Source organism: Citrus sinensis, chromosome 4 (assembly GCF_022201045.2).
Source record: "Citrus sinensis cultivar Valencia sweet orange chromosome 4, DVS_A1.0, whole genome shotgun sequence".
Taxonomy (NCBI): Eukaryota; Viridiplantae; Streptophyta; class Magnoliopsida; order Sapindales; family Rutaceae; genus Citrus; species Citrus sinensis.
Window position 1 is genome coordinate 16,735,425 of NC_068559.1, and position 17,739 is coordinate 16,753,163.

General features: G+C 34.7%; 2 non-coding genes across 2 annotated transcripts; one reads left to right on the forward strand and one right to left on the reverse strand.

Annotated features, from left to right (window-relative positions):
• Positions 1-6,086: 6,086 nt before the first annotated feature.
• LOC127901968 (small nucleolar RNA R71) lies at positions 6,087-6,190 on the forward strand. Its single transcript, XR_008054373.1, has one exon. It is a non-coding gene; the product is annotated as a small nucleolar RNA R71 (small nucleolar RNA).
• Positions 6,191-17,039: 10,849 nt separating this feature from the next.
• LOC127901957 (small nucleolar RNA R71) lies at positions 17,040-17,143 on the reverse strand. The gene has a single exon (XR_008054361.1). It is a non-coding gene; the product is annotated as a small nucleolar RNA R71 (small nucleolar RNA).
• Positions 17,144-17,739: the final 596 nt, after the last annotated feature.

Consider the following 17,739-nt stretch of genomic DNA (forward strand, 5'->3'; position numbering starts at 1 on the left):
ATAACGCGTAAAGCACGTGGCTCGGGAGTCAAAAAGGAAATAGTAAAAAGAAAAAAGTAAACAGTAATAAGAAAAAAGCAAACAGTAATAAAATTATTAAAGACAATAATGCACACAATAAAACAAAAATAACAGTAAAGTAAAAGGATATTTACAGGTAGTTGCAACTGTGGCTCACATCTTCCCCTGGTTTTATGTCCAGAAACGGCTTGAACGCCCTCTATGGGTCGAGGATAGGCTTCCTATCCAGTTTTCTTATAAACTGGCAAACAGGGTCGTTTATAGTCAGATTCCCGAGACTATATCGTGCATGCTCTTTCTGGAATAATGGCCATAACTGGAGAATCGCTCCTTGCACATATCCACTGGGATGCGTTTCAAGAGATAAAAGGATATCATCCAATGACTCTTTATTCAAGCCATCCCTAATGAATTGAATCTTATCTTCCCTGTTATCAGACACCATTCCTAAAGAACATGGGTTTTTATTGCAACTCATTCTGGCACACTTATGACAAGCAATAGAAATTCTTCGAGCTCGTCGTTTTCTTGCATAATTTCCTTTACCACAACCAGGCATGTATGCAATAAATTTTGGAGGTAACTCACCTGTCGATCGTACTTTAGCCTCGATTAACCAACGGATGTCAGCAGGTATGTTATTCCTCATGAGTAATCGCATGCGTTTGGACCGAGCTTTATGGATCGTAAGGAGGGCATTCTGAGGAAGTGAAGGGAATCGCTTGTGAAGCTTTGATAGAATCTCGTTTCTGTCCATACTTTCGCCTCAGAATATCAGTTATTATGGGAAACTGAAGTAACCGACTTGATTGTCACGGAGTACCGTTATCCGCCACTTCACCGGGGTAACAAACTAAAGCACACAAACAGAAAAACAAATTAAAACACACAAAGAAAATTAAAATCGTCCTCTTATTGAATTTACCTCAAGCTCCAACTGGATGTCGTAAACACTTCTCTCAATGTCTCTGAGTTGGCGTTCTAAACCCTCAACATAGGCTACTAACTCTGGTGGTTGTAGAGCCCAAATGCGTTGTGTTTTACAAAATTGAATCTGCCTTTTGAGATGAGTTTTGACACGTTGAAGTGGTTTAAAAATGTTCAGGAGGAACGGTCTAAGTATGAGACTCATGATTAAAAATGATAAGAGAAAACTTAATAGTTAAACAAACACACTTATGCAAAAATAATTTCAATTAGCAAAAGAATAATATAAAGAAAGAAAGAAAAATCAAATCAATGAAAAGAAAAAAAAATCAATTCAAATCTAGTGGGTCACTTAAATTTATTTCGGTGTTTTCTCCATGTGGTTGGTACTCTAGATATGGCTTTAATCTTTGACCATTAACTTTAAACGTGACACCGTTCTTTGGGTCCTTAATTTCAATTGCCCCATGTGGAAAAACAGTATGTACAATAAATGGGCCAGACCAACGAGAGCGTAACTTACCTGGGAATAGGTGCAAGCGAGAATTGAATAAAAGCACTTTCTGACCTGGAGTGAACGATTTTCTCATAATTTCCTTATCATAGAAGACTTTCATTCGTTGCTTGTAAATCTTGGCATTTTCGTATGCATCATTGCGAATTTCTTCAAGTTCTGTCAGCTGTAATCTTCTTTCTGAGCTGGCTTGCTGCATGTCAAAATTGAATTTCTTGATGGCCCAATATGCACGATGCTCTAGTTCCACAGGTAGGTGGCAAGCTTTTCCTACACTAGCCTATAGGGTGACATCCCAATCGGGGTCTTGAAAGCCGTTCTATATGCCCATAATGCATCATCAAGTCTTAATGACCAATCTTTTCTGTCCGGCCTCACCGTCTTTTCTAATATGTGCTTTATTTCTCGATTGGAGATCTCAACTTGGCCACTGGTTTGTGGATGATAAGGGGTTGCCACTTTGTGTGTGATTGAATACTTTGTCAAAAGAGCTTTGAATGCTTTGTTACAAAAGTGGGCACCACCATCACTGATTATTGCTCGAGGGAATCCAAAGCGTGAGACAATGTTGCTTTTCAAAAATGCTATCACCACCTTGTGATCATTGGTCCTACATGGAATTGCTTCTACCCATTTCGATATGTAGTCAACAGCAACCAATATGTATTGATGGCCAAAAGAATGGGGAAAGGGTCCCATGAAGTCGATACCCCATACATCAAAAATCTCAACCACTAAAATTGGATTTAGTGGCATCATGTTCCTCCGTGTAATGCTCCCCATTCGTTGACACCTATCACATGAAGAATAGAAAGTGTAAGCGTCTGGAAATATAGATGGCCAATAGAAACCACATTGTAAAACTTTAGCCGCTGTTTTCTTAGCACTGAAATGGCCTCCACAAGCTTGTTCATGGCAGAATGAAAGGATATTCTGAATTTCACTTTCTGGGACACATCGTCTAACAATTTGATCCGCACAATACTTGAACAAATACGGGTCATCCCAAAAGAAATTCTTTATTTCCGCAAAGAATTTATCCTTGCCTTGCTTGGTCCAATGCTCTGGAAGTTGACCTGTAACAAGATAATTAACAATATCAGCATACCATGGTAATACTTCGACACTCATCAATTGTTCATCTGGAAATGACTCATTCAATGGTAATGATTCTGTAATTGTGTCAAAATGGAGACGAGAGAGGTGGTCCGCCACAACATTTTCTGTCCCTTTCTTATTTTTGAATTCTAAGTCAAATTCCTGCAAAAGTAACACCCAACGAATTAGTCTAGCTTTTGCATCTTTCTTTGTGAGAAGATATTTAAGAGCAGCATGATCCGTGAATATAATTATTTTACAACCAATGAGATATGATCGAAATTTTTCCAATGCAAACACTACTGCTAGCATTTTTTTTTCAGTAGTTGAATAGTTCAACTGTGCATCATTTAATGTCATACTAGCATAGTAAATAACATGGGGAATTCGATCAACTCTTTGTCCTAATACTGCTCCTACTGCATAATCAGATGCATCACACATTAGCTCAAATGGTAAGCTCCAGTTTGGGGCCTGAATGATGGGTGATGATGTCAACAACTGTTTTAATTTTTTAAACGCAATAAGACATGAATCATTAAAGATAAAAGGTACATCCTTAGCAAGTAAATTGCATAAGGGTCTAAAAACTTTGTTAAAATCTTTAATGAAACGTCTATAGAAACCAGCATGCCCAAGGAAAGATCTTACTTCTCTGACTGTTTTGGGTGGAGGAAGATTAGAAATGAGATCCACCTTGGCTTTGTCAACCTCAATACCTTTGCTCGAAATGATGTAACCGAGAACAATACCTTGTTTTACCATAAAATGGCACTTCTCCCAATTCAAGACTAAGTTCTTCTCGGTACATCTCTGCAGAACTAGTGTTAGATGATGTAAGCATTGATCAAATGAATCACCAAAGACAGAAAAGTCATCCATAAAGACTTCAAGGAATCGTTCAACCATATCAGAAAAAATGCTTAACATGCATCGTTGAAATGTAGCAGGTGCATTACATAATCCAAATGGCATTCTCCTATATGCAAATGTGCCAAAAGGGCAAGTGAAAGTAGTTTTCTCTTGATCTTTTGGTGCTATGGGAATCTGATTATATCCTGAGTAGCCATCTAGAAAGCAATAAAATTCATGGCCTGCTAATCTATCAAGCATTTGATCGATAAATGGTAAAGGAAAATGGTCTTTACGTGTGATAGAATTCAACTTTCTATAATCAATGCATACACGCCATCCTGTAGTCACTCTAGTGGGTATCAATTCATTATCAACATTCGTAACTACTGTGACTCCTGACTTTTTGGGGACAACTTGTACAGGACTGACCCATGAACTATCAGAAATTGGGTAAATGATACATGCGTCTAATAGCTTAAGGACTTCTGTTCTAACAACTTCTTTCATATTAGGATTTAACCGACGTTGCATTTCCCTAGTAGATTTAGCATTTTCATCAAGGTGAATGTAATACATGCAGTCTACTGGGTTTATACCTTTTATGTCCGCTATGGTCCATCCTAATGTTCCTTTGTGCTCTTTTAAAACATCCAACAACTTACCTTTTTGTTCGTCATTTAAGGATGATGAGATGATTACCGGCAGAGTACTTTCTTCTCCCAAAAATGCATATTCCAATGTGTTGGGCAATGGTTTGAGCTCGAGTTTCGGTGGTGATTCTGATGATGGGATGAGTTTCTTTTCTGATGGTGCTAGTTGTTCAACTCTTGACTTCCATTTATTAGTGTCCATGGATGGTGCTGAGTCAAGTAGGGCATTGACCTCATCGACCGATCTGTCAATATCAAAATCCAAACCAAAGTGAGTTAAACATGTTTGTAAAGGATCATCACTAAGGTTTGAAAGAAAAGTGTTATCAACTATTGTTTCAATTAAATCCACATCAACAATTCCATCATCTGCACTGTGAGGTTGTTTTGCAATGTTGAAGATGTTTAGCTCCATAGTCATGTTGCCGAAGGACAACTGCATATTTCCAGTCCTGCATTGAATGTGAGCATCCGCAGTTGCCAAGAAAGGTCGGCCTAGAATAATGGGGATATGCTTCCTTGAATCCTGTATTGATTGAGTGTCAATTACAATGAAATCAACAGGAAAATAAAACTTGTCTACCTGAATAAGCATGTCCTCCACAATACCACGAGGTATTTTCGTGGACCGATCTGCAAGCTGTAACACCACTGGAGTTGGGTGTAATTCTCCAAGTCCAAGTTTCAAAAATACTGAATAAGGCAACAAATTTACACTAGCTCCTAAATCCAACAAAGCATTCTCAATTGTGTGGTTCCCTATGCTACATGAGATAGTGGGGGAGCCTGGGTCTTTGCATTTTAGAGGAATTTTATGTTGGAGGATAGAACTAACGTTTTCTGTTAAAAATGCCTTCTTTTGAACATGCATATTTCTCTTTTTAGTACAAAGGTCTTTAAGAAACTTGGCATAAGATGGAACTTGTTTAATAGCATCAAGCAAAGGGATGTTAACACTTACCTGTTTGAAGATTTCAAGAATCTCACCTGTGGATTTTTCCTTCTTGCCTTTAGCTAACCTCTGGGGAAATGGAGCTTTCGGAACATATTCTCGTGGGTTGGTTTCTTCTTTCTCCTCCGGTGGTGAGTCCTCAACACTCACATGAACAATTTGATTTTCTTTTGTCACCGGCATCTCCACTTTGTTGTCGACTTCTTTTCCTTTTCGCAAGGTCATTACTGCTTTGACCTCTCCATGTTGCTGTGGTGAACTGGTACTTGCTTCATGCACTCCTTTAGGATTAGGCACTGGTTGACTTGGAAACTTGCCTTTCTCAACAGTCATTACCAAGGTCTGAACTGAAGAAGCAAGTTGTCCCACCATCTTCTCGAGACTTGAAACTGATTGGGCTTGTGAGTTGAAGCCCGCTCTCAATTCATTTCGTAGTCCATCAATGGTGCGGTTCTGTTGCTCAATTGTTGAGTGAGTAACATTCTTGAAATTCTGGAATGCATCCTCTCATGGTCTGGGCTGAGTGTAGTTCTGGTTCTGATTATATGGTCTGAATGGGGGCTGAGAGACTTGAGGATTTTGAGGAATTGGTTGCATTGGTGGAGCTGGAGCTGCTGGTCCATTCTGTTGGAATCCTTGAGACCATGAAAAATTGGGGTGGTCTCTCCATCCAGGGTTATATGTGTTGGAGTATGGGTTGTAATTCGATGGTTTTCTCATTACACCTATGGCATTGGCTTGATCTGAGTATGAGTCATGGTCATGTGGTTCTGTTGATTTAGTAGTCGATAACGATGCTATTTGTCGAGCAAGACCTTTAACCATCTCCTTGACTTCTTTGATTCCCGAAGTTGACTCGCCAATTTGAACTTCATTTACTCCCTTAATTCTTCTAGTATTCCTGAATGATCGACTCCGTTGTTGGGAATTATCCGCTTGTCGCTGGAAGAATTCCCAAATCTCTAATGCACTTTTTGACATTAGCTCTCCTCCACTTGTTGCCATTAGCCATTCTTGCACATTTGGTAGTAATCCCTCCAAAAATTATTGGCATTGGTGTCATTTCTCATACCCATGATGTGGACACTTCAAGAGTAGCCCATTGAATCGCTCCCATGTTTCGAAAAACTGCTCGTCATCTCTCTGAGTAAACTCTGAGATTTCCCTGCGAATAGCATTGGTTTTATGCACTGGGAAATATTTATTCAAAAATTTCGTTACCATTTGTTCCCATGATGAGATGCTATTAGCAGGTAAAGTATTTAACCATGAACGAGCTCTATCCTTTAAAGAAAATGGGAATAATCTGAGTTTAACATCATCGTCTGAAAAATTTTCATATTTAAAAGTTTGACAAATGGCATGAAAATCATCCAGATGATTATATGGGTCCTCATTTTCTAGGCCATAAAATGCGGGGAGACAATTTAGCACACTAGGTTTTAATTCAAAGCTCCTAGCAGCTACATTTGGGTATCTTATGCATGATGTGCTCAAATTAACTAAAGGACTGAAGTAGTCCTTAAATGGCATCTCCTGTGTTTGCAAATCCATTTTATTTTTAATTTGTTTGTGTGTGCGAAGTGTTTTTTCTAGTTCAAAGTCTATAGGTTCAAGATTAGGTAATAATGACCTACGACCATGCATGCAAAACAAATAAAAAAAATAAAGATGGGAACAAAAAAATAAAATAAAAATAAAGAAGAGGGAGAAATTACGATACTAACCTTATTGCGCTATTACAACCTTTCTATAAAAATACAGAAAAACAAATACGTGAAATTAACTAAAAATCAAATTAAAACTTAATAAAGAAAATTAAATTAAGATAAACAAAAATTACAAAGAAAAATAACTTAAAATTAAATTGCATAATTGTAAAGAATAGAGAAAGAAAATAAATACTAACCTCTAAATGCAGATTCACTTTTTTTTTCTTTTTCTTTATTAAAAAAAAATACAAGACAACAATTTAAAAGAAATTATTCACACAAATTAATTATATGAATTAAAATTACTTACCTCCCCGGCAACGGCGCCAAAAACTTGTTGTGCAAATTTTAATGTACTCGCAAGCGCACGAATCTATTGTAGTATAGATCAATGGTGACGAGTGTCAATCCCACGAGGAGGTGGATTTTAATTATATGTAGAATTAATTTTGTAAATGGGTGGTTGAAATTGTGGTGGAAGTGATTTAAATTATCCTAAAATTGGAATTGAGATTCTAAAATTGGAATTGCAATGGCGAGAATAAATTGAAGCGAAATCTATTGAAATGACGTACTTGGGTATCTGGATCCGTATCAACATGCATCATGGGCTAAATAATCTGTATTAATGCCAATTAAATCATGAGGGGGGAATCCACACCTCATGAACCACGCTCTAATCAATATGGTGCTAAGGGCTTATCGTGCCAAATAATAATAACCTTGTACCAGAGGGCCGGTGAAACCAAGGCGGTACTAGACAAGATTAGTATTATTTGTCGACGAAAAGTCAAAACATCCACAAAAATTAGAGGGGAAGAGAAAATAAATTTACCAAATAAAGCCCATGACACATGTTGAGACTTCACCTTCAACCCAAGCTTGAAAGAAAATTAGCCACTCATAATTGAACTAGGGGCAAAATGGGAATTTATTACAATACGTAGAAAATACAAGATGGAGAGGGAATTACAGAAAATGGAGTCCAAAAATGGATTCAGAGGTATCAAATTAGGGGGGAGAGGCCCCCTTTTTATAGATACATGGAGTAAATCATGGCCATCGGATTAAAAACAATTTGGACGCTCAGGATTGACCCGGATGAACAGTAACGCGGTTTGGTTGAAAATAATCATGTGTGATGCATGCACCGTACGCTAGATTTTTCGTCCACTGATATGCTGCCACGTCACCATCAACAGTACATAAGAATTTTAGTCCAACAGGATCGTGACACCTCATCAGTCAATGCCACATCATCGGTCAATGCCACGTCATCGATCCGTCTATGTGAACAGTGTCGTGAACAGTAACGTATACAGTCCCGTATACGTGAATACTACCGTACATGTGAATAGTGTCATTTTTCCTTTTATGCTCCTCCTAAGGTTTTCGACTGTCCTGAGTTCAAAAGTGATGTCCGTTTTGCCGTCTGATCTCTCCTTTATTTTGAAATGACTATAATGCCCCTAAAATACATAAATTACTTAATTAAAATAAAACACACGTAATTAAATCACAAGAATGTTAAATACATAAAAGTAAGGGTTGTTAGTAAGACTTGAAATGTAAAATGACGGTTTTCTCCTTTATAAATATGCATTTTCTAACACTCAACAGAAGCCAAGTGTTAAGCATTATCCCAAGAGCCCTAAAATCTTTGGGCAGTTTGTCTGACTCACCGACTAGAGAAGAGTTAGTCGTCTTAGGTATGCAAGAAAGAATAACTGAAATGCTTAATCATACTGATGCTTTTATTTTCCTATCAGGAGATCTTGTAACTCTAGAGGCACCTATCACATTAGCATCTTGGGCCCATCTGCACATTCACTAGAAACCCATCGGTTTGTTAAATGTCAATAACTTTTATGATGGGTTTATCGCATTTCTTAACCATGCAATAAAAAACTATTTCATTACTTCCACAGCAAAAAAAACTTTTTATTTGTGCTCACACTGCTAATGAGCTACTTGATCTGTTACAAGCTTATAAACCAGAGCCAGACGCTAGGACCTTTGTGTTGGAGTCTCCAAATAATGATGGTAACAGTAGCCGCAGTAAGAAGTACAAATTAGATTTAATCTCCGCCTGTAAATATTTTCTTCTGTGTTGCACCACCCATGTGATGTCTTCTAAACTTTACTTTTTCCCTTTAAAGCATTGAGGACAATGTTTAGTTCTGGTTGGGGGGAGGGAATAGTCGACAATTGTGGAATTTTGGTTAAATTTTTATTAATTTTTTGTTGTAGAGACTGACCGTAACTAACTTTTTGTGTTGAAGATGGCTAAATATGGTGTGTAGTTACTCTAGAAACGCAACTTCTTCGTTTAAAAAAAATAAAAAAATAAATAAAAAATAATAATAAAAACTTCCTGGCATTTTCTTTTTCTTTATTAAGCTTTGATAATAATTTTTTTTCTAACTTCTTCTTTCTAATTTCTCCTTTATAAATATACACTTTCAAATTTTTGAGTCGAAGATGGCTGAATATGGAGTGTAGTGTCTCTAGAAACGCATCTTCTTAGTTAAAAAAAAAATCATTTTCTTTTTCTATCATTTTAAGTGTAACTTTTCTAATTAGTTTTTCTTCATCATTTTCACATCTCTGCATGCATATTTTCCTTTCATGTTTAGAATAGGTTGGGGGGTAGAATGTTGTTTGAACAAAAAAAAAAATTTTTGTGATTTGTTTTAATATTGGATGACGTGATGAATTTCAAATTTTTGTATTTGTATTATCTTTGGTCTTAAGTGATGTTACGCCATGTTAGCTACTCTACATGTTGATGTCGGAGATAAATATGAGTTGCTTGAAGGAATGAACATATCATAATAAGTACCAAGTGAGTTTTTGAGCCTATAATTTTTCTTGAAGAGTAACTATTTTGCCCATTCTTTATACAGCTTAACAGTTTATTATTTTATACACGATCTCTAGATTTCTTTTGAGTTAACCCTTAAAAAGAATTGTAAAATTAAAAAAAAAAAGAAGTGTGTTGCTACATCTGGAGGCTCATCTAACTAGTAGATATGGAAGATTATTTATAGCCCTAAAAGACGATGGAAATGCCATCTTTGATCTGTTTGAGCCTTTCTAGCCATCCCTTTTATGAAATATCCATAGTTAACCCTTTTGAGCCTTTAAAAAAAAAAACCTTTTCTTTGTCAAACTTATCATCTTAACCCACTTCGATTTGAAGTATTACCCAATATCTTACAAGTTCCATCACCTATTTATGTTTGAGAAAAATGTAAATAATTATTTTGTTAAGTGAAGTTGTGCCAAACAAAAGCAAAAAAAAAAACAAAAAAAATTGTTGTTACAAAAAAAAAGAAAAACATAACAATAATAGGTGAGATCCACCTTGCAACTTCCAAAAAAAAATATATCTCTACATTTTTCTCAAACATACACTTTGTTTTCCTTATTTCCCCTCCTTTATTAGCCATGTCCCTAGCCTACGTTACGTCCTAATAAAAGTCCTTCTTGATTTTAGGGAACTATAGTATGAAGTAGAAGCTAATTATATGGGCTAAAAAGATGCAGTGGTGCATAAAAATAAATAAATAAATAAATTGGGTTAACTAGTATTTTTATTTGACTTGAGATCGCATTATTTCTAAGCTAAGGGCATATTTCTTTCATCTTGGTGAGAGCGTGTGATATTACTTCTTCATTATTTTCTCTCAATTACTATTTCATTGGAGTAACTATTTTTATTGGGTTTAATTTCTTTGTGAGTGTTTCACTATTTCCAGTGAGATTTTAGGGTTTAACATGTCATTCTTGAAAGTAACTGTGACAAAGTCTACTGGGCTGATTCATGTGGATGGTTGATATGGGTGTGATATTTCTTTAAACTGGAGATAATACTTATACTTTTATTTGATTGCTATCATTAGTCTGATTGAATAAACACGAGTGTTTTAAGAAAAAAAAATTGGATTTGAATTTTGTTTTCGCTTTATTTGCTAGGGACTAGTAATAAGCTGGTTGGGGGTGTGTTGAGTGTTAGAAAATGTATATTTATAAAGGGAAAATTCGTCATTTTACACTTCAAGTTTTACTAACACTTCTACTTTTATGTATTTTAATCTCTTGTAATTTAATTATGTATATTTTATTTTAATTAAGTATTTTATGCATTTTAGGGGTGTCATGGTAATTTCACAATGAATGAGAGATCAGACTGTAAAATGGACATCACTTTTGAACTTAGGACAGTCGAAAACCTTAGGAGTATAAAAGGAAAAATGACACTATTCACATGTACCGTACTGTCCATGTTACTGTTCACGACACCGTTCACACAAACGGAACGATGACGTGTCATTGACCGATGATGTGGCATTGACTGATGAGGTGTCACGATTCCATTGGAGAAAATTCTTATGCACTGTTGATCAGTGACGTGGTAGCATATTAGTGGACCAAAAATCGCGCGTACAGTACATGCATATACACAGGGTTATTTTCAACCAAACCGCGTCACTGTTCAAGCCGGTTGACTGTTCAAACTGCGTGGTCAAACCGTGTCACTGTTCAAACGGCGTGGTCAAACCGCGTACTGTTGACTGATGACATGGCACAATCCTGAGCATCCAAACTATTTTTAATCTAATGGCCATGATTTACTCAATGTATCTATAAAAAGGGGGCCTTTCCCCCTAATTTGGATCTCTGAATCCATTTTTGGGCTCTATTTTCTGTAATTCCTTCACCATCTTGTATTTTCTTTGTATTTTAATAAATTCATATTTTGCCCATAGTTCAATTATGAGTAACTAATTTTCTTTCAAGCTTGGGTTGAAGGTGAAGTCTCAACATGTGCCATGGGCTTTATTTGGTAAATTTATTTTCTCTTGCCCTTTAATTTTTGTGGATGTTTTGACTTTTCGTTGAAAAATAATAATAACATTGTCTAGATACTGCCCTGATTTCACCGGCTCCCTAGTACAAGGTTATTATTATTTGACACGATAAGCCCTTAGCACCATATTTATTAGAGTGTGGTTCATGAGGTGTGGATACCCCCCTCATGATTTAATTGGCACTAATAAGTAATATTTAGCCCATGGTGCATGTTGATACGGATCCAGATACCCAAGTGCTGCATTTCAATAGAATTCGCTTCAATTTATTCTCGCCATTTTAATATAAATTTTAGGATAATCTAAGTTACTTTCACCACAAATCCAACCACCCATTTAGAAAATTAATTCTACACTTAATTAAAATCCACCTCCTCGTGGGATCGACACTTGTCACCATTGATCGATACTACCATAGATTCATGCACTTGTGAGTTCAATAAAATTTGCACAACAATTAGGAACTTGATTTATTTAATTCATAACGTCTCAAGAGCATTACAATACAAATAAAAAAAAAAAGAAAAAAGCTGGAACTGACAACATTGATTAAAATTCCTACTTGTTATTCTTAGTGGTAACTACATCTAGATCTTGAATTTGGAAAAGCCAACATCATGGAGCACATATTTTGCATCATTAAATGATTAGTCTTATTGTTATCTCTGCTTTCACTATTGTCTTATAAAATATTTATCTTATCATACTAGCTGCATAAAAATTAACAAATTAACAAATTATCATTTTTAAGTCGTCAATCAAGTATAAATATTATATTATTTAGTTATATAACAAAAATAAAGAAACAACTAAATTTCAAAAACATATATTGAATTAAAGCCAAACTAGCCATCCAAATAAATAAAAGAATACATATTTGCATTTAGAAACAACTACTTTAAACCATTTTGTAATTACCAAAAACTTTTTCTTCAATGAAATAAAATAACATAAAATAAAAGAATTTAAAAAGCCAATATGGGCACGAATAATAGGAAAAATTTTGTTATATGAATTGGGGCAAACTTCAATTCATCCCCTTGCCAATAAAAATCTTCAATTTACCCTTCAAAAACATGGAAATCTCGACTTACCTCAAATTTTGTTTAGAAGATGAACGTAATAATGATCGTTATTAGTATTTCAACAGATTCCTCTGTCGTAGATTAAGTCAACGATAAATATACAACAAAATAGCGTCAAATGCATGCATAAAAGACACATGACATAACAACACATACTCATAATGGATTAATTTCTTCTTTTATTAAGACAATTTCAATATCACTACAATTGATCATTATTGTAAAAGCACTCATAAAGGATAAAATAAATAATTGATTACACAATTTTTTTGCATCCCCCTGGGGGACAAGGGTAGATATAATCTTCGAGAGCTTTCTTTAACTCTGCAATCAAACACTCTTCCCTTGTAAGCCCTGAACAATCAACAATGTCAGGTGATGTTGTAGGATTAATGGAAAATGAGGCATCTGGGTTAGATCCTTCGCCAATGTGACTAGCTAAAATAAGTCTACTTTCAGTGTTTGCCACTACAAGCAAAGCCAAGATGATGAAACTAAGGCTCCTCGACATATTTATGCTTCTTAGGTGAATTATCAGTAACTTAATTAGAAGTAACAGAGATCTACAACAATCAGGATGGCATAAGTCTCCATTTATATGAATGAATATTGAGAAACGTGTTGCTGTGACTTTAATGGAATTGAAAGATTCCATAAATGAGGATTAAATAAATCATGCTATGTTTGTTTAAATTAACTATTGACTTGAATATCATGTTGCGTTATGACGGCAATTTTAACATACATTTAATTAATTCTATAGTTTTTAGTGTTATTTTTTTGTTTAGTTTTTTATTGGATTCTTTCTCATTATATCAATCGTCAAACTATTTTTTTTTAATATGTAAACACGTTTCTATAAGCCACGCCCTCCAATGAAATTAACCACATCCTATTTTAAGCAAGCTAGTGACACAATCAATTCCATATATTTGCATGGATATATAGTAATACTTTTATAAATTAATAATAAAGAAATCACAAAACATCTATTAATTTAAAGAGATATTGATATTAATCAATCAATAAGTTGTATAAGAGATTATGTTTTATAATTCTATGGTCACATTCTTACTACAAAATAATAATTTGCTAGGCTTACAAACATAATTGTTATAATATGTTATTAAATAAAACATGAATCTATTATTATTTCTTTTTCTTCAAATCTAAACATAGTGGGATCTCATATATGATATTACTTATTCTTGCTGAATTCACAACTACATGGATTCTATTTTTTTTTTTTTGTTAATTGTAATCTATATTTAGGGGATTAACTAACTTTGAATTGGCTAGATTGGTAAAATACTATGAATTATCTAGTTGATTAAATATATGTTCACTGAATTGTATATACACAATGAATTAATAGATTATTAACTAATAGATTAATTTAGATTAGTATCCCTTTATATTAATAGATATTATATGATTATGACATTATTAATTTATAGAGGCTTTATTGTATATCCATGCAAATATCTAGCAATGTATTGCGCCATTTGCCTACCTAAAATATAGGTTGTGGTTAATTTCATTCGAGGACGTCGTTTCTAGAAATATTTTTACATATTGAAAAGAATAGGCTAGCGATTGATATAAAGAGAAAAATAATAATAATAAACTAAACAAAATAATAAGAAAAATGATAAAATTAATTAAATAGATGTTGAAATCACCTTCATAATGCAACAAGAAATTAAAATCAACAGTTTATTAAAACCAACGCAGCATAAGTTATTTAAACTTCATCTTGAATATATCTTTATATTAATAGATATTGCATGATTTTGACATTATTAATTTATAAAGGCTTTATTGTATATCCACATAAATATCTAGCATTACATTGCGCCAACCGCTTGTCTAAAATATAGGATGTGGATAATTTCATTGGAGGACGTCATTTATAGAAATATTTTTATCAATTAAAAAGAGCAGCCTGACAATTGATATAAAGAGAAAAAATCTAATAATAAACTAAACAAAATAATAAGACCAAAAATGATCAAATTAATTAAATACATGTTGAAATTACCTACATGATGCATCAAGATATTAAAATCAATAGTTTATTCAAACAAATGTAGTGTAATTTATTAAAGCTTCATTTTGGATTCTTTTCAATTACATTAAGGTCACTGTTGAGTGTTAGAAAATGCATATTTATAAAGGAAAAAACCGTCATTTGACATTTCAAGTCTTACTAACAACCCTTACTTTTATGTATTTAACCTTCTTTTGATTTAATTCCGTGTGTTTTATTTTAATTAAGTATTTTATGTATTTTAGGGGCATTATAGTCATTTCACAATAAAGGAGAGATCAGACGGCAAAACGGACATCACTTTTGAACTCAGGACGGTCGAAAACCTTAGGAGGAGCATAAAAGGAAAAATGGCACTATTCACATGTACGGTACTATTCACGTGTACGGTATTGTCTACGTTACTGTTCACGACACTGTTCACATAGACGGATCGATGACGTGGCATTAACCGATGATGTGGCATTGACTGATGAGGTGTCACGATCCTGTTGGGCTAAATTCTTATGTACTGTTGATGGTGACGTGGCAGCATATCAGTGGACGAAAAATCTCGCGTACGGTACATGCATCACACAGGATTATTTTCAACCAAACCGCGTTACTGTTCATCTGGGTCAAACCGTGTTACTGTTCATCCACGTGGTCAAACCATGTACTGTTGACTGATGACGTGGCGCAATCCTGAGCGTCCAAACTGTTTTTAATCCGATGGCCATGATTTACTCCATGTATCTATAAAAAAGGGGCCTCCCCCCCTAATTTGATATCTCTGAATCCATTTTTGGGATCCATTTTCTGTAATTCCTTCTCCATCTTGTATTTTCTTCGTATTTTAATAAATTCTCATTTTGCCCCTAGTTCAATTATGAGTGGCTAATTTTCTTTCAAGCTTGGGTTGAAGGTGAAGTCTCAACATGTGTCATGGGCTTTATTTGGTAAATTTATTTTCTCTTCCCCTCTAGTTTTTGTGGATGTTTTGACTTCTCGTCGACAAATAATACTAATCTTGTCTAGTACCGCCTTGGTTTCACTGGCCCTCTAGTACAAGGTTATTATTATTTGGCACGATAAGCCCTTAGCACCATATTAATTAGAGTGTGGTTCATGAGGTGTGGATTCCCCCCTCATGATTTAATTGGTATTAATAAGGAATATTTAGCCCATGGTGCATGTTGATACGGATCCAGATACCCAAGTGCTTCATTTCAATAGAATTATCTTCAATTTATTCTCGCCATTTCAATTCCAATTTTAGAATTTATTCTCGCCATTTTAATTTAAGTTTTAGCATATACCAAATCATTTCCACCACAAATCCAATCACCCATTTACAAAATTAATTCTATACATAATTAAAATCTACCTCCTCGTGGGATCGACACTCGTCATCATTAGTCTACACTACAATAGATTCGTGCGCTTGTGAGTACATTAAAATTTGCACAACAAGTTTTTGGCGCCGTTGCCGGGGAGGTAAGTAATTTTTAGAATTAATTTTTGTGAATAATTTCTTTTATTTGTTTTCTTGTATTTTTTTTATTATTAAAAAAAGAAAAAAAAAGTGAATCTACATTTAAAGGTTAGTATTTCTTTCCTTTTTCTCTTCTTTAAAATTATGTAATTTAATTTTTAATTTATTTTTCTTTGTAATTTTTTTGTTTATTTTATTAATTTAATTTTTAGTTAATTTATTTCACGTATTTATTTTTGTGTATTTTTATAGAAAGGTTGTAATAGCGCAATAAGGTTAGTATCATAATTTCTCACTCTTCTTTATTTTTATTTGTTTTGTTCCCATCTTTATTTTTATTTTATTTGTTTTGCATGCATGGTCGTAGGTCATTATTACCTAATCTTGAACCTATAGACCTTGAATTAGAGAAAACACTTCGCACACACAAATAAATTAAAAATAAAATGGATTTGCAACCACAGGAGAGGCCATTTAAAGATTATTTCAGTCCCTTAGCTAATTTGAGCACATCATGTATAAGATACCCAAATGTAGTTGCTAGGAGTTTTGAATTAAAACCTAGTGTGCTAAATTGTCTCCCAACATTCTATGGCCTAGAAAATGAGGACCCATATAATCATTTGAATGATTTTCATGCCATTTGTCAAACTTTTAAATATGAAAATTTTTCAGACGATGATGTTAAACTCAGATTATTCCCATTTTCTTTAAAGGATAGAGCTCGTTCATGGTTAAATACTTTACCTGCTAATAGCATCTCATCATGGGAACAAATGGTAACGGAATTTTTGAATAAATATTTCCCAGTGCATAAAACCAATACTATTCGCAGGGAAATCTCAGAGTTTACTCAGAAAAATGACGACCAGTTTTTTGAAACGTGGGAGCGATTCAATGGACTACTCTTGAAGTGTCCACATCATGGGTACGAGAAATGGCACCAATGCCAATACTTTTTGGAGGGATTATTGCCGAATGTGCAAGAATGGCTAATGGCAACAAGTGGAGGAGAACTAATGTCAAAAAGTGCATTAGAGATTTGGGAATTCTTCCAGCGACAAGCGGATAATTCCCAACAACGGAGTCGGTCACTCAGGAATACTAGAAGAATTAAAGGAGTAAATGAGGTTCACATTGGCAAGTCCAGTTCAGAAATCAAAGAAGTCAATGAGATAATTGAAGGTCTCTCTCGACAAATAGCATCGTTATCGACTGCTAAATCAACAGAACCATATGACCATGACTCATACTCAGATCAAGCCAATGTCATAGGTGTAATGAGAAAGCCATCAAATTACAACCCATACTCCAACACATATAATCCTGGATAGAGAGACCACCCCAATTTTTCATGGTCTCAAGGATTCCAACAGAACGGACCAGCAGCTCTAGCTCCACCAATTCCACAAAATCCTCAAGCCTCTCAGCCCCCATTTAGACCATACAATCAGAACCAGAACTACTCTCAACCCAGACCATGGGAGGATGCATTCCAGAATTTCAAGAATGTTACTCACTCCACAA